The 25034-nt window shown below is 48.0% G+C and overlaps 1 protein-coding gene across 1 annotated transcript in view; it reads left to right on the top strand.

Moving 5' to 3' along the window:
* Positions 1–25034, top strand: part of LIN9 (lin-9 DREAM MuvB core complex component) — a 604858-nt gene that overhangs the window by 452553 nt on the left and 127271 nt on the right. The gene's annotated exons all lie outside the window — the stretch shown is intronic.

Here is a 25034-nt window from a genome sequence, read left to right as displayed (position 1 = left end):
GCTCAAGTGATGTGCTTTATGTTGGAAGAAAGTGCTTTACAGCTTCTTGAGGTTTTTTGGTTTTTTTCACATTATTGTTTCTATGAAAAACAGTAGTGTTCACAGATTATTTATAGTTTAACTGATTGAATTTGATTTATGCGATTATAATTTAAATGTGTTATTCCATGTATACATAGCTATTCATGGTTTAGATTGTTCAAGGATGACCATAGTTAAATCTTTTCCCGACTACAAGTATAGCATGGGTAATACTTGTCTGCTGTGTTCTGTGTAGAAATGATTATATTGCAGACGGCAGTCAAGTATCAAGTAATCTCAATGAGAGAAACCTTTCAAATCACATGGATATTTCACCAATGTGAAATTGCCTTCTCTTAGATCTGTACAATCTTTGATCTAGACACCAGTAGGTGCAGATGGCAGAGATGAAAGTAGACTTCAAGAAACCTACAACTCGATAAATGAAATGGATAGAGATTCACATTAACCAGGCTCCACAATGGATTGGATATAACCAGATACCTCCTTATAAACAACTCAAGCAACCTAAAACAAGACAAGAGTGCCTATCAGACACAACATCCCCACAGATGTAAAGGACCAAACTAAAATCAGTGAAAACAGAACCGAAGAGAGAGAAAATAGTTTGCCCTGGTCCTTTGTTCTACAATTGAAGCACTACTAATACAGGCCACATCAGGAGAGGTTACTTTTACATTACAGTTAAAAGAAAACATTCCCTGAACCTGCAAAGATAGATTTGGAGTCGTACCTTTAAATTATTACATTATTGAATGCTATATTTCACTATGGAAAACAAGCTAAAATTGCCCCCCTTTTGAGACAAAATATAAAGAATAACTTACCGGAGAAAACTTCCTTGATAATATTTTCGGGAAACATAGGCCTAAAAAAATTAAGTGTTAAAATTAAGTGTTAACAAATCTGCAGGTCTAGTGACTTCAATAATCTGCTTGACCTAACTGTAATGCTCTTGACCCGTAAACTGGTCTCAAATTGTGTGATTCTGTTCAAATATTTAATTTCCCTGAGCTGCCATTTATCTTTATTATCACATATGAGAGCACCTTTGAATATAGGAGCTCAGCATGTATGTTTAGAAAAAAGCTTTTGTTTAATTTAGTAGGCAGTTGCTCCATGTATAATCCAAATCTATCCCACATATAGGGGACATGTGACCCTTGACTTGCCTCTTAGCTCACTAATAGCATTGTCATCAGGGCGGGAGCAAGATTGTTTCTCAGTTAATGTTTAAAAATTCACTTTTAATGGATATATAACCAAATCATATGGTAGCGCAGTCATTAACTGTCAGCACATTTTCCATTGAAATGACCACGGTTTCTCACAACCATGCCATTTTACTGATGAAAATATATAGCATACAATATTTTTAACTAGATTTCTGCACATATTTATCATTTGCAGATCACCAAGTAAAGTGTTCTGATTTGTTTTGATGCCATTAAAATCTTTGTTTCCATCACACTTCTGAATTACAAAAACATGATTTTCTAATTGCTGATATGTTTTGATATATCTGTATTGTTCATCTACAAGCTATTTAAATATTGTGTTGGAAAAACAACTGACCTCCTACAGCCTTTCATGTCACAACAGTTGTCACAGTTCACTTTACAAAATTATCTCACTTCGCAGTCATAGAAAGATGAAAGAATAGAACACTTCTTCTCTTGTAGCTCAGCTCAGGTGCCAGATCGGGCCAGAAGGCCCTAAAAATAGATTCCTTGATAGAAGCGGACTAGCTATAGCGAGTGGACAAGTAGGTTTTTAAAGCCTGGAACATGACGGTATGCTTCAACTTCAGGGTCCAGATTGGATGCCTAGCATTAGAGGTACCACATTTTTCTTCTGTTTGCTTTGTGCAAAATTGTGAGAAAAATATAAAGGCATTCTCCATGAGCTCACAGGCACACTTCTGGCAGTAGAATAAATTTCATTGGAAAACGGTAAACCCACATTTCTGAAAAAAACAGGATAGTCTACAATACAGGTCCACATGGTAGAACCACAGCAGACGCAAATTCATATGGCTTCAGATGGGCGGCATATAAAATGGTAACTAGAATTCTTCCTACTAAAAGAGTGCAATCCTCAGACGAAGGAGCTAAAATAAGCATTCATGGGTGTCCCAAGCATTGTAAAGAAAGATGCCAGGCCAATAATGAAGTACAACACAACCATTTGGAGGAAAGTACAAGACCAGACATGACCAGTTTACACTTTAACTTCAAAACACTCCAATTGTAAATAAGAAAGCGGTCTTCCCAAAACACAGTGAAACTGGAAATCTGGGCCATATGTTAAATCACCTCAAAAAATTCCACACAGTCATCCGAAAAGAAGACCCACCAAGACACTGAAGAAGGTTACAAGGTCTGAGCAGTCTCCTTTCAACAATTTCTTAGATTAAAACGGGCATATACACGAAAGAGGGCATTCCATGCAGAGCTCTTCCAGTCACAAGGACTGACCATAGAATTCCATCTTTCTTGCAATCCACCAATTCTAGCATTATGTAACCCTTCTTAGAAAGACCTGGAATGTGTTGTGCGCACATGTGATATCCCAGAGTGACAGCAATACGAGGACCTTGAGAGGTGGTTGGGACCTACAATCAACACTGGTCGCTGGTCTCCGTCCATGACTTGTCAGTTTCTACTGCCTTGTATGTTTTTCCTCCTGCTTCTGACCCCCTTAGTGACCCCATATGCCTATTTTCTCCTCTCTACTGTGGTTCAGTTCTATTCTCCTTACCTCTGTACTCTTTTCAGGGGCAGGCTAGATGGCCTTGCTTACAGTTCTTATGACTGTGGTGCCACCCCTTTTTACCTCATGGTTCATCGTTTGCCTTCTGACTACATTTCCATTTATGTTGGAGGTCCTGGCACACTACATGGTTTCACTGTTGGCTGAGGGAGAGGTTGCAGGGCGCTGTGTCTGTCCCATCTTGTGGGCATGGTGAGTGGGAGAGAGGCAGTCTTTCTGCCACTGAATTCACTCTGTTCTGCTTGGCCTGGTGGCCATGTTGTGAATGACAAGTTGGCAGAACAGCTGGCAGCCTGGGATCCACAACTGCCGGTCGTCCAGGAGTTGCACGCCATGTGTTGCCCAGGATTTCATGCCCTATTAGCTTTGCCTTTTCCTTCTCTTCACCATGCTGCACAGGGCCTTATGTTTTTTGCTGTTATTAAAGAGGGGCTGCTCTGCTGAAGCGGCGCTGGTCCTCTTTGCACTTCCTCCTTTGACTGGACCTTCTGTGTGAGAAGTTGGCCTGATATGTGATGTCCACTATTCTAGTGGGCACCCTGTATCAGTCCAAACAACCCTTATGGTGATGGTCGTAAAGTCAACCTTATAGATCAGCTATCCTAGTGGTAGCATGGACAAAGCAGTCTTAGGCTAATACTTCAGAGAGCATGTGAGGCCAATTGTTTTACCAATTATAATCCCTTGAATACCAAATAAATTAAAGGACACCATATAAGTTATATATCAAATATATATGTATTTATTACTAACACAACCCCTCTGCACTCTTTATGAGGTCAGAGTTTGAGATACCGCACAAGTTACTCAATAAGTATACCATAAGTTTCACAAATACAATTCTGCCCTAGGGGCCTCACGAACCATATACTAAGTAAGTGGTATAAGAACCACTTCCATAAAGGTGAGTAGGCCTAGGAAATCGCTGGGGCTACACTGAACAACCAAAGGTTAGGAGGTAGGAGTCCCACGGGATGCTAGTGCAGTGTCTAAACACACACGCAGGTTATAATAGACTTTCAATGGGAACCTAAAAGTTACAAAGTAGTTGATTTCGGACACTTCCAGGTGGACTACGGGAAAACCCAGCTAAACTAGGACACTTGGATAGTTATTACCCACGGGAGCACCGGAGTACTAGAGTTACCTCACCCAGGGAAGCCGGATGCATAGGTGTTCTTTCGTGTCGGGTTTCGTCGATCAATCCTATGGAGAGCTGCAAGAAAGTGCTGCAAGCGACGAGGAGGAAAGTGTCCGGATGGATCCAAGGGTGGATCGGAGCAGTGAAGAACCTGAAAGCAGAGGGGACACAGTCTGGGTCACTAGCCAGGGACCAGGAAGGAACCAGGCGATGTCGAGATGCAATCAGGTGAGGAGATGAAGCTTGTCTCTGCAGTCACGTGGACCAGGAGGCGTCGACGACGACCAGGAGCTGGATACGGACTGTCCCATGAAGGATCTAGCTGTTGGCGGTGTCGGTATCCGGATTGGACCCAACAAGCCTTGGCAAAGGCAATCCATGCAGGAAGGGAAGATCGTCTTCTGTTCAGACCAGAAAGGTCTGGGGAGCTTCCCCTTCACAGGAAAGCAGGACAAGCCCGGGGCAACCAGGCAAGCGGTGTTGTTTCAAAAGGATGTTTTTAGGAGGCCCACTAGCCAAAGGGCTAGCAACCGCGAAGACGCGTCGAGGAGAAATGCAGGCGCAGGCCCCACGCGGCACTCGTGGAGGGCTGAGCTACGGTGCACTTACTTCTCGGGGTTGGGGCTTCTCAATCCCCAATGCACAACTTCGAGGACGCCTCAGAAGCTGCACAGTTAGCAAAAAGCAGGTACTGCAGGAGGTCCAGTCCCACTTCTCTCGTGTCCGCCAATGGTCTCCGCTTTGCTGTGGATCTGGGTCAGAGTCAGAGAAGTCTGGAAGTCCAGAGGCTGCGTCGCTAAGTATTCGGGTTCCGGCGGGAGCGTCGACAAAGCAAACCGGCAAGTTACTGTTGGTGCCTGTTTGCACAGGGTGGTCACTCCTTGACCACAAGGGAAATGTCTTCAGTCTTCCAGTCGAAATGGAACGTCGAAGGTCCAAGAGTTCGTTTCAGAGTTTCTTAAAGGATAATATAATGTGTCTAGACACCGCTCCTAACTTTATACCAAACTAAGGGACTGGATTATCTGCTAGGTCCCTCCTATGGGTGAAACCTGAGAAGAGGGTGGTTACACCCCTTTCTCTTTGTCCAGTTTCGCGCCAGAGCTGGAGTGCCCCAGCAACTGGTTTGAACCTGGCTATATATGGAGCACCTTGTGTGCCCCAGGCAGTGTCTGGAAACAGCAGTTTCCATTGAACCCGCCCTGCCCCAATCCACTACAGGCTGTCTGGGGAGGTGCCAGCACCTCCCTTGACAGGAAACCTATTGTCCAGGCCTCCCCTGCCGGAGTTTCGTCCAGCAGAACGAGGTCAGACTCGTGTCTGTGGCAGCAGCATCCATTCTGTGATGCTGAGGCTCTGTTCAACTTTAACCGGGTAAAGCAGTAACTACATGTCTTCTCCCTCTAGAAGAGTGGAATGCTACCCCCGCCGCCAGAACTGGTGGGGGTAGTATTCCAAAGTGTTTGACACCTTACACGACATGTTTTGATAAAGCCAAACCAAAATTAGCATTAACCGCGAGGATTATAATGCACTTAAGAGTATATGGTATGGCTATATCACAGAACAGCTATAAGGACATGGTTCAGAAAGCTGCAGACAGGCTCAGCTTATGCTAGAGCACCATCTCACATAAAACCAAGCACTCTGCCTTCAGGATTGTCAAGGCCTACCATAGGAGTGACTTATAGGTATCTATGTGTCTATATATATATATATATATATATATATATATATATATATATATATATATATATATATATATATATATATATATATATATATATATGGGTGGATATAGGAATACTATATCTAAGCAAGGGGTGATTACACCACCTTGCCCAAGCTGAGTGTTCAGCCTGTGGTGTCAGTTTGGATGGCCAGCCAGGGGTGGCATAATACATGCTGCAGCCCCTGGTAGGCCTTGGATACACCTATGCCCTGGGTACCTATGGTACACTATACATGGGCTCACAAAGGTGACCCAATGTCCAATTAGGTATGTACCTTAAGTACGTGGTATGAATTTAGAGAGAGAACAGCTGGGCTGTGGGTCTGATTAGCAGGCCCACAGCCACACTAAAGTCGAAAAACCAAAGTATCACAGCAAAAAGTGGTGATGACCATAGGAAGCACACCCTACTCTCCTACATTCTGTACCTCACCAGCTTTGGGAGTCTCTTTTCCTTTTGCCCTTCTTGCTGTGTGTTAATGTGGTTTTGATGACCTGCTGTTCTGACACTTGTTTGCCTGCCCCTGGCGGATCCCATTCTGCCTACTGTTGTTATAGGGTATCAAGCAGCTGCTTTGCTAGAGATATCAGTAAATTCATACGGCATAGGTATTCTTCACAAAGGAAACTACTTAAATGAAAATTAGCGTTAAGTCAGTGGACAGAAATGTAAAACTGAATTTGAAACCGAACCATCCTTGCCAGTGGTTTGTATAGAGTCAACCCTCCTACTTACCTCATGCTTGTTCTTCCTACTACAGTTTTCTTCCCTGGCCTTGTGGCCACCATTCTCTTCACATTTGCAATTTTTGCATGAGCCATTTTATGTTTTACTTGTATCTTCTCCTTCCCCTGCACCTCCTTCTCTACAAAGTTTCATTGTTGTCTGTATCTCCATTCCAATCTGTTGTAACCCTGTGTGCTACTTTGTGCTCCAAGTTCTACTAGACCTTGATAGCTGCTTCCTGTTTCCTTCTTTTGCAGTGGACCGTCACATACTTTTGCTCCCTCTTTCCCTGTCTGTGCCTGGCTTGTATTCCTCTTGTTGTTCCTTGCTTTTTTACCTGTTGCGTTTACCCTATCTTCAGAGCTACTTTTGACTTCTTAGTCTTTTTTTAAAAGATACATTTATTTAATTTTTTTCTTTTTTATTGTATTCATGCCTACTTACAATACTTTTGAACATCTCACCTCTGGTGCAAGATTGTTTAAACGAAAACCATACCTATGCTGTAGAGCATCTAATGCAACAAGCGAAAGCATAAAATGCGCAAATCAGTTCTGAACAGCTTTGAAATTCGATGAGTGGCAATGGAAGTAATAACAGAAGGAATAAATTGTAAATGAAAAGAAAAAATATATAACAATTGTTATAAACATAAGGGAGATCAGACAATGAAATTGTGTCATGCTTTATCCATATCAGGACATCAAAGTGGTAGGGAGGATGGATCTGCGCTGGAATCCACAAAGGAGTGCTGCAGTTGCGTTGGTGTTGATTGCAAATGCTCACTTTTGGTAGCCTATGCAGTGCAAGGTTCAATAACTGTTTTGCTTTTACACCTTAGTCTTTTCAAGAACTTTTTCTTAACAGAAAAATCTACATTTTTCCAGTATGCAAGGGAAGGGGGTCACCTACAAGACAGAGTTCAAACCACACAGGACTTGTTGCATACTCTCAAAGGTATGCCAATGGCTCCTGGGGTCAGAGTACAACTCAAGGGCCTGCAACGACTGCCACCAGATGCACCACAAAGCCATACATTAGGAGACTCCACACCAGAACCAGTCAAAGTAGAAAATAAGGTCCCTTTCCCTTGACAGATCTTGTCGCAGTTGAAGTCTTCGGGTAAGTCCAAAATTAAGAATAAGAATTTTAAGTGGGAATCGGCCCTTCCCACTACTCTTGAGCTCCAGAAAAGGCATCACTGTACCACTTGAGCTTGCTCCCACTTTCCATCGAAATCTGTTCCGAGCATTGTCTTGATACACCCCCTGAATTTCCGGTCTGTCAGTGATGATGCAGCAGGTGGAGACTTTTAGGGAGGCATTGCTGTGCATTTTCAGTACTTTGTCGGTTCCCTCTATCGTGTCTTTGGGCCCCAAGGGCCCACAGAGGCCCCCAGTTGCAATTCCACCAGTGGGTTCGCTTTTGACGCAGTTTGTTTTCCTTGAACCTGCTTCGGGTTCAGCACTGGCTCTATTGCCGACTTTGGTTCCATGGACACCCGTTGCACTAGTTCCCTTTGATCGACGCAGGACGTGGGCTCCCAACCCATTGTGCTCTCTGACTCCAAGTAGAATTCACTCCAACCTCGAGTGAGGCATGCGTTGATTCTATTGGAGCGCAGCCAGCCGGCAGCCCTTTGGATTCTGATAACTTGCCATGCAGCAGAGCTCAGATTTTATACAAGGTTTATTACGCTGATTTGGAAAATTGCGATTTCGATGAAGAGAATGGTTTTGTCTCCCAGTATTAGACTAGTTGGTTTGAGAAACTACAAGATGCCAGAAGCCTGGATAGTTCCCTAGATACAGGCCTCATTACCCTCTGAGCCCTACCACTGAAGAAAGTGCCTCCTTTGCTGTTGTGTGGCGAGAGAGTGAAGTAGTGGTCTTACATTTTCCTTCTATGTAGGTGAAGACTAATGTTCTCACAGAGGTACTTCAACCTGGTCAAACACCCACCGATCCTCTATAGCCCTTTCACAAAACCCTCACAGATGCCCACTTTGACGAAACCATGTTTGAGACTACTGTCAATAGGCAGATTGCTCGGCGCCATGAACCAGCAACAGATAACCCTGATCTCCTTTTTCACCATTGAACACCAGAGAGCTTGGTGGTGCAGGCGTCCACGAATAAGGTTAATCCTAACGCCTTCCTCACCACTCACCTGATCGTGAATTCTAAACGGATAGAGACCTTTTCAAGTGCATTTTCTAATGCAGAAGCCTTGCTTTGTAAACAACAGTTGTTTTTTAGGCTTCTACTTTCTCGCCCTATGGGGCTCTGTGGTTCAAGCTTTTTGGGACGACCTTCTGCCATCCCTGACTCAAGCTATTTCGGATGGCCACAATGCAGTAAAATTTGAAATCCTCTCTGGTCTGCACGCGACCCATTGTTGAGATCAGGAGATTGGTACGACTATGACCCTTCGGCGACATGCCTGGATGAGGTCTACAGTCTTCTCCATGGATTTCCAGGCATTGCTAGAGATCATCCTATTCTATGCCTCTTGCATTTTTGTTGTGAAAGCAGACACTGCCTGAAAGGTTTGAAGGAAAGCAGGGTCACAGCACGTTCTTTGGGCCGGTCTGGTCGTCCAGACACTTCGATAAAAATGTTTGCCCCCTTCAAGACTACGGTAGTGGTTTCCAGTACCACCAACTTTAGGCACCTCTGTCAGTCCAACAGGCTCCCCAGTCCTTTTGTGTCCGAGGCCACATCTCACAAACACAATAACCCAGTGCATCAAGGACAATTGACAACTCAGTCCCCCACCCCTCTAGCTACTGCAGCTCCAAAGCCACTTTTGTGTGTCCTTCACATTAGCTAGCTGGGGGGGGGGTAGGATTTTGCCTTTTCTCCAAGGGTGGCAAGCAATGATGTCAGGCAGTTAGGTCATCCAAATTGTCACTTGGGCTATGCCCTCCCATTTCTTTCTATCCTGCCGCTCCTTCCATCACCATCTGGAAGGCTGATGAAGGAGGAAGTGTCTGTCTTGCCACAGGGAGTGCAGGCCTTTTAGGTCGAAAAGACCATAGTCTTGAAAGCAGGAACCAGCTACTTCCTTGTACCAAAGTACAGAAACCTTCATCCAATTTTAGATCTTTGCCCTCAATGCCTTCCTATGGAAGGACAAATTCAAGATGCTCATGCTACCCCGGTCCTGTCTGCTCTAAACCACGGAAACTGATGGTAGTTTCGTACATGCAGGCCGTTCATTGCCTGATCTCCATCCTACAGGCCCACAGATGCTACCTGTAGTTCACTGTAGGTCAAGAAATTTTCAGTTTTCAATGCTCTCTTTTAGTCTCACGAGTACCCCTATAGTGATCACAAAAGTGATGGCGGTGGTTGAAGCACACCTTCGGTGGTTGAGGGTAACCGTCTTCCCCTACCTTGACTAATGACGCATGAAGTCTGGTTTGCAAAGGCAGTTGTCCACCTACAGATGAGGGTAAACCGCTTAGTATCGCTGGGGTTCACTATCAGAAGTCACACCTAAGTCCGCTGACGCTTCAGTTAATTTGAGCTATTCTGGATGTGGTACAGTTTCACGCTTTTCCTCTGAAGTGTAAAGTCCAAGACATTTTGGCTATGATCCTGATGTTTCTTCCTCTGTCCTGGAGCTCAATGCGGTCCACTCTGAAACCTCTGGGATTGCTGGCCTCCTACATCCTGCTTGGGACACATGCCAGATGGCACATGTGGGCTCTGCAATGGGATCTGAAGTCCCAGTGGGCACATCACCAGGGGGATCTGAAAGACTGTATCCGGAGTTTCGGAGGAGACTGCAATAAATCTGCTGCGGTTGCTGCTGTACCACAGTTAGATCCTTGGCAGAGCCCTCGCCTTACCTCAAGAGGTTTAATAGTGGTGACAGATGCATACCATCTAAGTTGGGGAGGCCATCTGGGAGAGGTGGGTGTTTGGTCATGAGCCAGTTGTACGCCTCTGGAAGTGATTGCCAAGGGCTTTCTTTTATGGTAAACAACTTGGAGGGACCTATAAATACCAAGAAAGGCACACTGAACCACTGATGCCTAGCAGACAACGAATGGCAGTAACACCCAGAGTTTGGTGCAAGGCATTTTTTAGCATTGAGGAGAACCCTGGCTCGATCATTTTGCCACTGCAGAGAATACACAATGTCAGCACTTTTGTGTTTGAGTTCCCAAGGAGGCTGTCTTGGAGTGACTCATTCAAAATAGTGGACTTTGGAACTCTGGTATCCTCTCTTACCCTGTATTCTTCGGTAGTTATCTTGGTGGTGAGACATCCCTCTACAATATCTGTGTATGGCAGTCATTTGGACTAATTTTGGTTTGAGGCGGCACTCACTAGATTGACCCACTGCAGGCAAAGTTGTCTGAGATTTTGTTTTTGTCCCTGTCCGAGCTAGGACTTACTTTGGACACTGTTAAAGGCTATGCCCCATCCTCTGCTATAAGGTTGTTGGACCTGCCTTTGTTGTTTAAACCAGCAATTGTGGTGAGATTTCTGGTAGATTTGCAGCAATTATTTTGACCAGAGCTCTTTGGGATGCAACAGTGGGATTTCAATTTGGTTCTTACTTTTTTAATATGTTCTCACTTTAAGCTAATGCACAGTTGTTTGTGTCTTTCGACCCTCAAATCAGTCTTTCTTCTTGCCATAACACCTGCTCAGTATGTGAGTGAACTTAAGGATCTTTCTGTCCAACCTCCCTAATCCACGTTTCTCCCATACGAGTTTTTTTTTTTTTTTTTTAAATATGTTTTTATTGCAGAGTTATAGACAAAACATCGAGGTAGGTCAACCGTTATACCCATAACATTTCAAGGCACTGTGCTTTATTAAAGTAGTACACAGCCATTCAGCCCACATCCCGGAGGCCGGGCGGCGTTCCAACAGGTTCCAACAAGAGGTCACCATGTGCATCTCAAAGGGATATCAGGTCAACAACCCCCCCCCCCCCCCCCCCAGATATATTCAGTCACCTCGTGCGGGCGACATCCGGGCCCTCGGTGCCCGCATTATCAGGTCCATGCTAGTGCGCTTCTATGACGGCCGTCTGTTAGTGCCTAGCATCATCCACTCATCGTGAACCCATGCGTGCTGCCCAGCACCCCTCTCCTGTAATTACCAGCCATAGATCCCTATCGCAGGCATCCCTCTTGTTACTACCGCGGTGCCCTAATAACGCCCCTTCAACCCTTCCCCCCCCCCCCCCACCCCCCCACCCCCCAACTGAAGCATGGAATTCCCTCCCCATCCCACTGAGAGAAGAGCCAGATCATGTCAAATTCCGAAAACTACTAAAAACCTTACTTTTTAATCTCTAGCTTATCGAGCCCCCGACCCCATGAATCTATTGAATTTTAAGGATCCTTGTCAGCTGCCAGCGCTCTGAGACCTTCAGGTGATTTACGCGCTATACAAGTGAAATAAAATGGAAATGGAACTGCTGCTGATGTGGGTTGTAACTATGGGTTCTGTCAGAAGACCTCGCCAGCTATCGGGGGTCATGCATTAGTTCTTCCAAGCCTCATGGAACCTCATTCTCCAGATGTCCCTCCTCCTCGTCCTCAATCAGATTGTCGCTCAAAGCCTGCACAATCATCTCCCAAGCCCTTGCCATCTCCAAGCTCTTCTCGTTACCAGTTCTCGTGGCCTGTCGCATTCTGATCACACTCTCACATCTGGACCATTTCAATAACTCATTCGTCCATCTCCGAACTGATGGGACCTCCTTGGATTTCCAACGCCAAGTAATCTCTCTCTGTGCTAGCATGAGTCCCAGGTCAATAAACTTGCTCGTAACTTTTGTCTTTTTCGTGTGAGGGAACCAAAGCAGCAGGCATGCCGCCATGTCGAACTCCACCTCTCTATCAGTGACTGCGTTCAGAAGCTCGCCCACCTCAGGCCAATATGTCCCCAACTTCGGGCAGCCCCACAGCAAATGATCCAGCTCAACCTCGAGTGCTGAGCATCTCGGGCACGTTGCTTCCTGTACCCGAAAGTACAGTCGAAGTTTCCCTGGGGTCAGATAGGCTCTATGCAGTATGAAAAAGTGCACCTGTTGGAAACGGGCGTTCCTGCAACCCTTCCACGTCCGTTTCAAAATATGGCCCCAAACCGTGTCTGGTATGGGTTTACCTATGCTTTCCTCCCACTTCCCCTTTAGCGCAGTGAGCGGCTCTAGTCCCTCGTTCAACATTCTCGAGTGGATGCAAGTCACCGCCTTGACTGTGCCCGGAGCCATCACCACATACTGGCAGGCCATAGTCGTGTCCGGTTCCGCCAATCCTCCCCTCCAGTGTTTTTGTATCGCCGCGGTTACTGCAGCATGCAAGAGGTAGCTCCCATCCGGGAGACCAAACTGGTCCTGCAGTACCCTAAAGGGGGCCAACATCCCATCGGCATATAGATCCCCCACCATCTGCAAACCCAACTCCTCCCATTCCGACAACGGAGACCAGTCGCCTCCATGCGGTAGCGTCGTCAACATCCCGATAGGGATCTCCGGCGCATACGGTCGTGCGGCCTTTGCCCTCTTCAGGCTCCTGTGCCAGCACAACCGAAGGGTTTTCTCTTTAATGGTGAGATCTCTCAATCCCAATTTCTGTTGCATAACTATGTAGGATAGGACGTGCCTCTGAATACCTCTCCCTCGTCCCTGGTCTGGGCACCTAAATTCTCTCGCAATGCTTTGTGTTAAAACCTGTAATTGGGCCGCTAGGTAATACAATTCAAAATCAGGAACCGCCATCCCTCCTTCAAGTTTGGGTCTGATCAAAGTGTGCAACGCCACTCTGCGTCTGCCATGACCCCAAAGGAAAGCAATAATCATCGATCTCAAGTCTTTGAAAATCCGCTGAGGGATCCATATCGGTAGGGTACGGAAATAATAGAGCAACCGTGGCAGAGCCACCATTTTTAGCAATGCCACTCGGCCCTGCACCGACAGAGGAAGAGAGGCCCAAAAGGACATGCATCCCTGCAGCGCCCTTATGCAGCGGCCTATATTTCCTTCCAGCAGATTCGCGGCTTTGTGGTAAATACGGACTCCTAGATAGGTGAAGCACGTGTCTTCCCAGACCACGTCCACTGTAAGAGGAGGATATGGCTCATCTACCCGCAACGGAAAAACGCAAGTTTTATTCCAGTTTACCCTGAGGCCTGACAACCTACCAAAGCGGGAGAGCATCTCTATCGCCCCTCTAAGAGCCCTTTCCGTATCTTCCAGATAGAGCAACAGGTCATCCGCATACAGTGAAATATGGTGAGTTTCCTCACCACATCGAACTCCATTATACAATTCTCCTGTTCTCGCCTGCGCTGCCAGTGGTTCCATCGCCAGAGCGAACAGGAGAGGGGATAGCGAACAGCCCTGCCTCGTCCCTCTGCGCACCGGATAATCGGGTGATATAACAGACCCCAATCGCACTCTGGCAGTAGCAGCAGAGTAGAGGACCCTCGTCCATCGGCCAAAGCCGCCTCTCAGGCCGAACTTCTCTAGCACCCCATTGAGATACTGCCACTCAAGGCTATCGAAGGCCTTCTCAATGTCCACCGACAGTACTGCTGATTTGTGTTCCGAGTCTAAGGCGCTGTCCAATATACGGATTAGGCGGCGGATGTTAAGGGACGTGTTCCTAGTGGGAATGAACCCTGCCTGGTCTTCATGTATCAACGTGGTCATGTGTGGTAGTAATCTAGTGGCCAGAATACGACTTAAGGTCTTGTAATCCACCGTCAGCATAGACAGGGGTCTATACGACGTCACATCCAAGGCCTCCCTACCAGGTTTCAGCAGCGGCACTACTAAAGCTTACCTCATTGACTGGGGCAGGCGTCCTAGGGTCAGGGCTTCGGAATACACTACTAAGAGCCTTGGTGCCAAAACATCTATATATTTCATATAGAATTCGATCGGCAGGCCATCCACCCCCGGCGTCTTGTTTCTAGCCATCTGCTTAATGGCCACCCGAATCTCCGATAGCGTTATTGGGCCGCCCAGGTCCTTCGCTGTCTCGTCATCTAGCACCGGGAGCTGAACAGTATCCAGGTAGTCGCCTATCGCAGCGTTGTCCACCGCCAACTGACTCTCATATAGACTTGTATAATATGACTGAAAGCGCGTCAAAACCGCAGTCTGTGAGTAAGCCACCTCCCCCGATCCCGTTCTAATGCTCATGATCGGGCAACCCCTAGGCTCCGGGTTAGCGAGTTTAGCAAGTAGTGTGCCCACCTTATCCCTTTCCGCATGTACCTTGGTGAGGTATAACTTGTAATCATAGCACCGCAGCCTCTCTGTTTCTGTCGCCACCAATTCCTTCGCATCTAGTAGCCGGCCCTGCAGGACCGGTCGCTCAGGCCTATGCTGCTCCAGATCCCTTAGCACACATTCCGCCTTCCCCAGATCAGCCAAAACAGTTGTCCTTGCATTTGAAAAACTGCCCATACAGATACCTCTCACCACCACCTTCATCGCATCCCATTCAATCGACCTCGTGGCGGCTGTACCCTCGTTCTCACCAAAATAATGCTCAATGCCCTGTTGGACCGTGTCGCTGAACACCTGGTCCTCTAATGTATCAGGCCGCAGCCTCCATGTCGGGACCGCAGATCGCACCCGCTGCCATTGCACTGTCATCAGTAAGGGATTGTGGTCCGAGATGGTTCTGGCGAGGTACTCCGTGTGCGTTATCATGGCAGCCAGGGGTCCACTACACAGTATGGAATCTATCCTAACATGTAATGCATGCAATGCCGAGAAGAAAGAATAGTCCCTAACCTCAGGATGTTGCTCCCTCCATACATCTACAAGGCCCCACCTCTCTTGCTAGTCTTTCCTGTGTGTGGCTAGCCTGCGCACTGGGGAGTCGGCCAGTGGCGGATGCGATCTGTCTCGCGTCACATCAATGATCGAATTATAGTCCCCACCCAATATGATGGGGCCCGCCAGGAAGTGTGCCAGCGAGCCTGTGAGACTATCAAAAAAACGGGCTTGATCAACATTGGGGGCATATACACTACACAGGACCACCTCGCGGCCATATAGCCTCCCCTCTACCACCACAAACCGACCCTCAGGGTCCACTAGCTGATTCGTGGCCTGGAATGGGACACCCGCTCTCACCCATATCAACACCCCCCTGGCAAACGCCGAATACGTTGTGCCAAACACCTGGCCATGCCACCTCTTCTGCAATGCAGTGCATTCCTGCTTGGTCAAATGAGTTTCTTGCAACAGTGCAATTTGGATGCCTCGCCTCACTAAATAGGCGTGCACCTTGTATCGCCTTGACATAGTTCGAAGTCCACGACATTCCATGTGAGGCATTTCAAATCAGGTAACGTTCCCATTGCAGCCATCACCCCTCCATTTCGACAGTGTCAGTTGGACACCCACATCATTGCAGTAACCCCCCCATACAAAACACCCCAAAAAACTCCCCCAACCCCTCTCCCCAGAACAGGACCTAATAACGCAACATCAGTCCCCATCCAAACCTGTAACATCAACACAGTCCACTACTCTGTAGTCGTCACTACAGAAAGCCTTAAGGGCAATGAGGGGTAAGTCAGAGCCGACCCGGGGCAAGCCAGGCCCTCGCCCCAAGCCCATGATCCCATATGATAGTTACAACAGAGTACCTGCTAGTTCGCCAAGCACCAGACTTAGGCTGCTCCAACAGGAGCCGCAAACATGTCCCTTACTCCGAGTATCATTCGTTAAACAGTCCATCTGCCGTCTGTGGGGTGACCTTCGGCCCCACAGAGCGATCTGCCACTGAAAGTTCTCCTCCAGATTTTCTTCCCTCCTCTTCAGATTCAGAGTCCATCGATAACTGCTCCTGCTGTGATCCTGTGATGATCGCCGTTGCAGCCAGCGCTCCCTTTCTGTCCGCCGCCATCTGGTCGGTCCGCACCGCTCTCTTAAGTTTGTTCCGCTTGCGGATGCGTTGTGACTTTCGGACCTGGACCGGCTTTGGTCTCTCCTTTTCACCCTTACTTTGGCGATCCATACCAGCACGGTACAACTAGAGCCATGACCACACCTCGTCAGGGGTCTGGAAGAATTGGGTCGTTCCATCCAGGATCACTCGTAATTTGGCTGGAAAGAGTAGGGAGTATTGTATACCCTCGTCTCTCAGTTCCTTTTTCACGGTCAGAAAGGATGCCCTGCTCTTTTGGACTTCCTGTGTATAGTCTGGGTAAACTGTGACTGAACTATTGTCCACCTTGAAAGGGCCCACCGAGCGCGCCCTTTGTATCAGTAAGTCTCGGTCCTTGAAATGCAAGAGTCTGACCACCATTGGCCTAGGAGGACGGCCCTGCATGGGCGGGCGGGCCGGGACCCTGTGCGCTCTCTCTAGGGAGAAGAATGGAGATAGGCCCTCTGGAGCCACGACCGTTTTAAACCAGTTTTCCCTGTAGGCCACTGCATCATCCCCCTCAATTTTTTCCGGTAGGCCTACCACCCTTACGTTGTTCCTCTGATTACGGCTTTCGGAATCCTCCGTGCGTTTCTCAAGTGTCGCTAACCGGCCAAGGATATCAGACAGTTTGTGTTCTGCGGTGACCACCACCGGTTTTAGTTCCTGGAGCAGCTGTTCGTTTTCCTTTACTCTGTCGGAAAGTTTCGCGTGATCTGCCCTCAAGAGGCCCAGTCCCGTGGCCACCTGCGCTATATCTTGGTGTAAGGACTCCTTGGTCGCAGTGATCGCTTCCAGTATGCCATCCAGCCGTGCATTCAGTCTTAGATCTTGCGCCGATGCATCCGGGGCCGTGCGGAGTCCGCCATCCGCGTCCGGCATATTTGTCTGGCCGTGTCCCTGCCTCATGCTCAAGTCACTGCCAGTGGTGGCCATCTAGGTCGCCGTGTGTGCCGTGGTAGGATTGCCCCTAGGGGATGGTCCGGCTCCAATTTCCATCAGCCGAATGGGATACCCCTCGTTCTCTCTCACCACTCAGTGGCCTCAGCGTCCCTCCCGAGCTATGACCACCATTACCAGGGATCAGGTCGTCCACCACTCAGGGCCCCACTCTCGTGCTCAAAATGGCCGTCCACTGATCATTCCATTCGGTAGCACCCCAACAGGCTCCACGCGGCCCAGGGGCCCCTCCTTACATTGTCATTTGCCATCCCCCTCAGGACTCACCGCACCCCCACGACAGGTTCAAGCAATGCCCAGTTCAGGAAAAGGTCCAGTTCAGAAACGCGGGGGAGCTGAGTGTGCGCCCCCAAGCAAGCAAATAGGGACTGGCCAGAGCTGGATGCACTATCTGGGCGAGGGAGCCGCTTCCCAGCAGCCCAGTGCAGCGACCTCCCCCGCCACCTGGGTCCCGTGTGGCCGTCTTTTGTCTGGTCTGACAGTGTGTTTTCGGTGATCGCCGCTCTCTTTCTGCCCCACCGAGCTCACAGGACCTGCCCGGGTGTGTTCCCCTCAGCCGCCACTCCTCCGCTCAGGGACCGGCACTCCTCCAGGGCTCCAGCTCCGGCCGCTGAGTAATCCCCAGTCCGGGTGCCAGGTCCACCAAGCTGCTCACCTTCTTTTTCGGCACTGTCCAGCTCCGCACAGCCCGTCGGTGTTCCGGCGCCGCCAGGCTCCCAACCACCGCGGGGTCTCCAGGCGCAGCCGTGGGCCAGCACCCCTCGCAGATGGCCGCCGGGTCCGGTGGCGGGTGGATGGGCGCTCAGACCGCATGTCTCTGAAGCGGCAGACAGCGCTCCGCACTGCCCTCGCAGCTGCTAGTCCCCGCACGGCAAGGGCCTCACTCCTCAAAGTCCTCGGGCAGCAGCCTCCGCTACGCCTCAGCCGTGGTCCGCCGCGCCCCGCAGGTCAGCCTCCGCAGTTCGGGGCGGCCGCCATCTTGACTTTTCATGCGCGGCTCTTCAAAGCTCCGACACCGGGTCTCGGCACCGCTGCCGACTGCCTGTTGGCCCACAGTCGTGTTCCGCTGCTTGTCCGGTGCTTTAGGCAGGATTTCCGAGCTTCAGCCAGCTCGGAAGCGAGGTATCCCAGGATAAATGCGGGATCTGGCACGGAGCTGCAGGCTCACGCCGCCATCCCGATCGGCGTACAAACCACGCCCCTCCCATACGAGTTGGTGCCGAGTACTCGTGGGGCTTTTCTGCCAAAAGTGGTTACACCAAATAATGTCTGACAGGCTTTCACACTTCTTTGCTTTGACTTCTCCCTCAAAAGAGGGGTAAAGACTACATTGTTTAGACAGCAAAAGAAGGCTCAGTTTTTACTTTGACTGCACTAAGGAACATTGGTTAGAGTAAGGGCAAGGCAATGCAAAAAAGGACCATCTGTTGATTGATTGTTCTCTGCATAAAGACCTGCTGCACACTGGCAAAGAAGCAGCCCCCTGAAGGCCTACATGTTTGTTCCACCAGAGCTAAAGCTGCTACCTCTGCTTTGGCATGTGGAGTGGTTGTCCTGGATATTTTTCAGGTGGCTACATGGGCGTTGATACACAGGTTCACAAAGCACTACTATCTTGCAGTCTGGTCCGTCAGGATAGGCATTTGGCCTACTTTGCACTAAGCCATTCACAGAGCAGCCCCCCCACCCCCCGGGAGGATTCTTCTACGATATCTATTCACAAGGTTAAGATTTGCAGTTAGAAGTATCCATCAGAAGAAGTTACATACTTTCAGTGACACTGTTCGAGGCATATGAGCTGTAGATCATATACTGTGCATAGATTGCTATCTGGTGTTGGGCTCGGATGTTTGCAGTTTGTTTTTGTTCGAAGAAGTCTTTGTAGTCACGAGATAGGTGGCGACTCCTTACGATGATCGAGTGCATGGGCATCAACTCCATCCCCAGATTGGTTTTTTCCGCCATCTGGTTCGGATGTGATTTAGTGCACTCCGGGTTGGTATTGTCTTCGAACCCTCTTCGACGCGCAATCCTTCATCGCTCTACGGTATTGTTCTCAATTGCATTCCCCTTTCGTCGCGCATCCTCCAACTTAAAAAAATGTTCGACAAAGAAATTCGACGCGGGCCGCTGGGCCTAGCCGCACTGACTACTACGGCCTTCGATGGAACTGACTCCGTTAAAAAATGCCCCAGGTGTGGTGCTAAATTCCCCCACACAGACTTACATGAAGTGTGTAACCTCTGCCTCTCCCCTGAACACGAGGAAAAACACTGCGAGGCCTGTACTTCGTTCCGGTAGAAGAAAACCATCCGTGATTGTCTGGCTCGCTGACACGTAATGTCTCGGAGCACCAGCTCTATTCCAGACATCTTCGACACGGGTTCCACAGTCCATCCAGAGCTTCAACCTGCAGAAGAGGATATCTCCGTCTCAGTCTCCGAAGCCGACGACTCCGAGGAAGACTAGCAGACTTTCACCCTGGCTCAGCGGACAGTGAGTGCGAAGTCCATGGGGCCTTGCAACTGCACCCAGCCTGCCACCAAATCCAAACCTAAGACTCCGGTAACACCTTCCCCCTCTGGCTCAGGTCAACACCTGTTCATACTTCATACACCCGCCCTCGGGCACGGCTATAAAACCGAAATAAAAGCCTTCTGACTCTGGATCGAGTCGGCCCCATACCGGACCAGAACATACACCTTCGGCACCAATGCCTAAAACCAAGCCGGTGCCCTGCACTTCGTTGCCGGCACCGAAGACACCTTTGATGCTGAAAACTCAGAATCCACGAAAAGACAAAGCTTCGGAGCCGAAGCAGGACAAACAAAAAGTTTCGGAATCGAAGACTATGTCGGATCTCAAAAACTCTCTCACAAAAGATTTCGGAGCCGAAAAGACCTACAAAACCATTGCAGCTTAAGCCTGTTAAGGAACACTCTACAGCCAAGCTGCCGGTACCGAAACAAGACGCACCACTCAAAGAACTTTCTCTTCCAGAATCTTAGGATCCAAAGCAGAAAACACTGCATATTGACGCCGAAACTGGAAAACCTCTCACCACCTCCTAAGAAACTGAAACTAGACCTTCCAGAGGATCCTCCCATACCTCTCAAACGCAAGGACATGGGTACTAACCCTTCTCCCCCTTATATGCCTCCCTCTTCTCCTCCTCCTGAGCCCAACTTATTCATCTCGCCAGCAAACTCACCATCATCTACACACGTACCTGTGCCACAAGATGGTGATGATGATGGTGGGGATGGGGATACACTAGGGGATGATGACGACCATAACATACCACAGGACCCTGACCCATGGGATGACTATAATGAAGATTCAGATCTCCACAATGACCCCCGATCTGTATCCCCCAGGCCATCCTCATCTGATGATAAGTTGTGCAAACCCAATGTTATCAATAGGGCTGCTCACTACCACGGGGTGGAACTACACACTGATCCACTAGAAAAGGACTTCTTAGTAGAAATATTTGCACCCTCACAAAAATCCACCCACACCTGGCCTACGTTAGAAGGCATGTTAAAACACGCCACAGAAGTATTCAAAGACCCTGTTAGAGGCCGAATACTTACACCAAGGGTGGATAAAAAATAAAAAGCAGCTCCTACAGACCCAGTGTACATCAAAGGCCAAATACTCTCTTGTTGTGTCTAATGCACGCAAGAGGGCTAAATGCCAGGCCACAGGCGACGCCCCTCCTCCTGACAAGGAGTCAAAGCTTATAGACGCTTCAGTGAAAAGAATTGCGTCACAGGCTGCTCTCCTAGCGCACTATGACAGAGCGCACTATGACGAGCTGGAAAAACGAATGCAGTATTTACCAGACGAACACAAAAAACAAGGCCAATTAACTCATTCAAGAGGGCAAACTATTAACTAACATGTCCATAAAATGCGCCCTAGATGCGGCTGATACAGCATCTGGTACTATTAACACCAGTATATTACTGCGTAGACACGCTTGGCTTTGAATCTCCGGATTCAAGCAAGAAGTTCAAACCACCATACTCAATCAGCCCTTCGATCAAGAGCAACCTTTTGGACCTACAGTCGATACTTCATTGGCGAAAATGAAGGAAGAGACTGCGAAGTCCATGGGGGCCTTGCAACTGCTGTCCAAACGGATCTTGTTCATGGAAAAACTTAGGGCGCAAAAGCAAGTGTGTGGAAGGGCATAAAGAAGATGGAGAGCCAATTATGATCAAAGGAGGAAAAATGACTATGCAAGAACATTGGCAGTCTACAAAAAACTAGTCATAGGGTAAAAAAGAAATTATTTTACAAGAAAAATAAGCGAGGCTAAGTATTCCTTCAAGGAGCTCTTCGCCACAGTTAAAAAATTAGAGAATCTCCCTGCTAAAAACCAGATGGAATTTAGCACAGGATTATGCAACACACTTGGACAGTTCTTTGTAGATAGTCAGGTCAGTGTATGACTCTTTTAAGATAAAAAACTACACTGACTCCTTATCTATACACCCTACATGAGGCACAGACATCTTAACCCCCAAAACGGGTTTCTGTTTTGCTCCCCCTTCAGCAGAACAGATTAGCCAGGTAGTGAAGACAATTAGGTCTGGGGACTCAACAAACCCATGCCCGCCTCAGGTTATGCATATGTTCCCAGAACTGTTAAGTGAACAACTAAATCTTGTATTTACAGAGATAATCCAGTCAGGCTATTTTCCAAACGCCTGGAAAACCGCTACAGTACTCCCACTCTAAAACAGATATATATATATATATATATATATATATATATATATATATATATATATATATATATATATATATATAAACAAGCACTCCAGCTTCTACAGCAAAACCACAGAAGAAGGCACAGACTCGAGGCTGCTCAGATTACGGCAATATTTATTGTCTCAAGTCACCCTCAACCCTGAGGTAAGGGAGAGACGCCTTTCGGCTTACTAGAAGCCTTTATCAATCTGGTTGGCACTTTTAAAATGGCAATATATATAGTGGCCTTTCCCCTTGAGGCACTAGTAGACATAGACAACATACTGACAAGCATGTGCTATTAATGTAAACCCCTTACAGAATTCAAAAGAACCCTGAAGATAAATACCAGCGATAACATAGATAGAATAAACAGATGTATATCAACTGCGTAATGCCCCTAAACAACTTCTATGAATTATCCTGTTGTAGCTAGCCAGGGTATGTAAAATGATAAACAGAATGTTGCATTTAACTCGGCTTCCCTGGGAATACACAAAGCATAAAGTAAGCGCCACCATACTCTCATGCTAAATTGCCTGAAAATTAAAATACACATTTAGTTAATTGACAAGGAACCACGCTGCACAGTGTCTTTTAAAAAAGATTTGTCCATTAGATATATATATACATACATACATACATACATAAATATATACATATACATGATGGGGGCGGGAATTACGAGTCCGCCTTTTGTGTTTATTTATACCTCACCTGTGGCAATGCAATAACATCATGTGATCAAGACTGTGGAGACAGTCGAAACACGTAATGGCGGGCAAGCTGAGCATTAATATGCATCAATAAAGGCACCTTTGTTTTGGCACCAGAAACGGGTTCCACTCTTCGTCATTTCTCCAATTCAACAATAATTAGTGGCGCTGGCAGCGCCTGGCGAGTTTTGGTTCATATACACTTACATACATACATACATATACTAGCAGCCCGTCCCGACGTTGTCAGGGTATGAATTGCTGCCAGTCTGTAGTATATTGGTTTGTAGGATTTCGTTTTGATAGCATTTCTGATCTGTGACAGGCCTGTGAAACGCTCCGATTCACAGTGCACTGCTGATGCACTTAAGAGTGCGCGTTCAGTAGTGTGTGAACTCGAGTTTCCCTACTTTATTTTTCCTTGTAATATTTTATAGCGCGAACTCGACAACATGGCATGAGCACAATTTACATTACAGAAGAACACATTCATTTGTGGTAGGCACGGGGAGACAAAGCAATTTGCCTGGAATCACAGGATGTTGAGCTTATGCCGAGATTCGAACGTAGCTCCCCAGCTCTAAAGTTCGCAATTATAGAACTTGTGGCGGGAGGTGTGTCTAAAAGTGTATGTCGGTGCTGGCCGTCAATGAGAGAGGCCTGTGCATTTTTCTAATGGGTGGTGAAAAAATAGGAGTATGTTGCTGGAGATGTGGGCCGCCGTGCCTCCAATGTACTTACCGGGGAGGGTAAACACCCATTATTCCGCAACTTTCTTTCCGTATACCATCACTCCGCATACTTTCATTACGAAAGTACCATGACTCCGCAATGGCATTATAACGCATGGCATTACATTTTATATGCTTTTACCATGCATACATTTACAACGAAATTCGTTGTAAATGCATGAATGGTAAAAGCATGTTTTTAGGTCTCGCCTGTCGATGCGCATGCGCATCGAGCAAGCGAGACTATGGGGGCTTATCCACTCTTTGTCCAACTTGCAAGGAATCGTGGCGATTCCTTGCAGTGCCCGTGACATTTAAGCTCAATGCGCATGCGCATTGAGCTTAAAAGCGCGTGCACATGCCCCCAGCCGCCTGCCTTGCCTACTCTCCCGCCCCCTCACTTCTTGATTGCACGGCCGCTAGGCCGTGCCTCCCCTACTCTCCTCCTCCTACTCTCCTCCCCTCGCCGTCTGTTCCCGCACTCCTCCCACACCCCCGCTCCGCCCCCTCCCCTGCCTGCCATGTCGCGTCGCATTTCTCCTCCCCCCTCCCCCAGCACGCAACGCCTTCCTCTTCTCCGCGGTGATTGCACAGCCCCTTGTTTTTTAGGACAACTGGTTCGCTGACACTCCTGCAGTAGCAAGCTCTCTGAAGTTGTGCTATCTTTCTAATTTAAAACAACGATGTAGAAGAGCCCGTCCAGCGTGAGATCCTGAGCGATAGGGCACCTCCGTTCATCGCCAGCAGCCACGACTAACAAGCTAGGTCACAATCTCGGGATTAACTCCTGAAGAAGTGACCACCCCTTCGTTCCTGCATTTTGATCGTCTGGCTTAACAGACCGCAATGGGATTTGGCTCCGCCCACATGTCGGGAGTCACATGTTTGGAATTAGCATAAATTGTAGGTTTCCACAAAAAAGTGCTTGCCTTGCATGCATCGATTATCTTTGTTAATATACGTCTGCACCCAGAGCCTACGTTTTTGGTGGGAAATATTGCACCTGAGAAAATACGACTTTAACGATTTTACTTCCAGTTTCAGTCCCGGGTGGGACCCGCCTCTTCCGTGTTGGCGCCATGAGAAGAACATGTTCTTTTCTGAAGAGCGCTTCTTCCGTGGGACACTAAGCATGCGCATTCAATAGTGGCCATGTTGCGGTCAGGCGCTCGAATAATTACTCCTTTCCCCGTTTAGTTGGTGAAGTTGATTAAATATTCTCCTGACCCTATCATGGCAGCCAAAAGGACGTTCCCTTTGCTTGTTTCGCTTAGGCTAGCGCATGCGCACCGCCTTTGGCTCTGGCACTTAAGAACCACGAGGGTGAGCTGCAGAAGTGGGGACTTGTTGCAGGATCGGTAATCTTTTGAGCAGAGCAGCTGTTGTGACTCTCAACACCATCGACCCAGCCATGTCTACAGCAGCGGTGCTAAGCGGCAACACAGTCTCTGCGTGAGTACCTGCCCCTGTTTTAGGAATTGGGGTGGGCAGGGCTGTAAATTAGTTATTTGGGGGAGTTAAACAGCCTTG

Source organism: Lissotriton vulgaris, chromosome 6 (genome assembly GCF_964263255.1).
Source record: "Lissotriton vulgaris chromosome 6, aLisVul1.2, whole genome shotgun sequence".
In the NCBI taxonomy this organism is placed as follows: domain Eukaryota; kingdom Metazoa; phylum Chordata; class Amphibia; order Caudata; family Salamandridae; genus Lissotriton; species Lissotriton vulgaris.
This window is presented reverse-complemented; position numbering and strand designations above follow the sequence as displayed.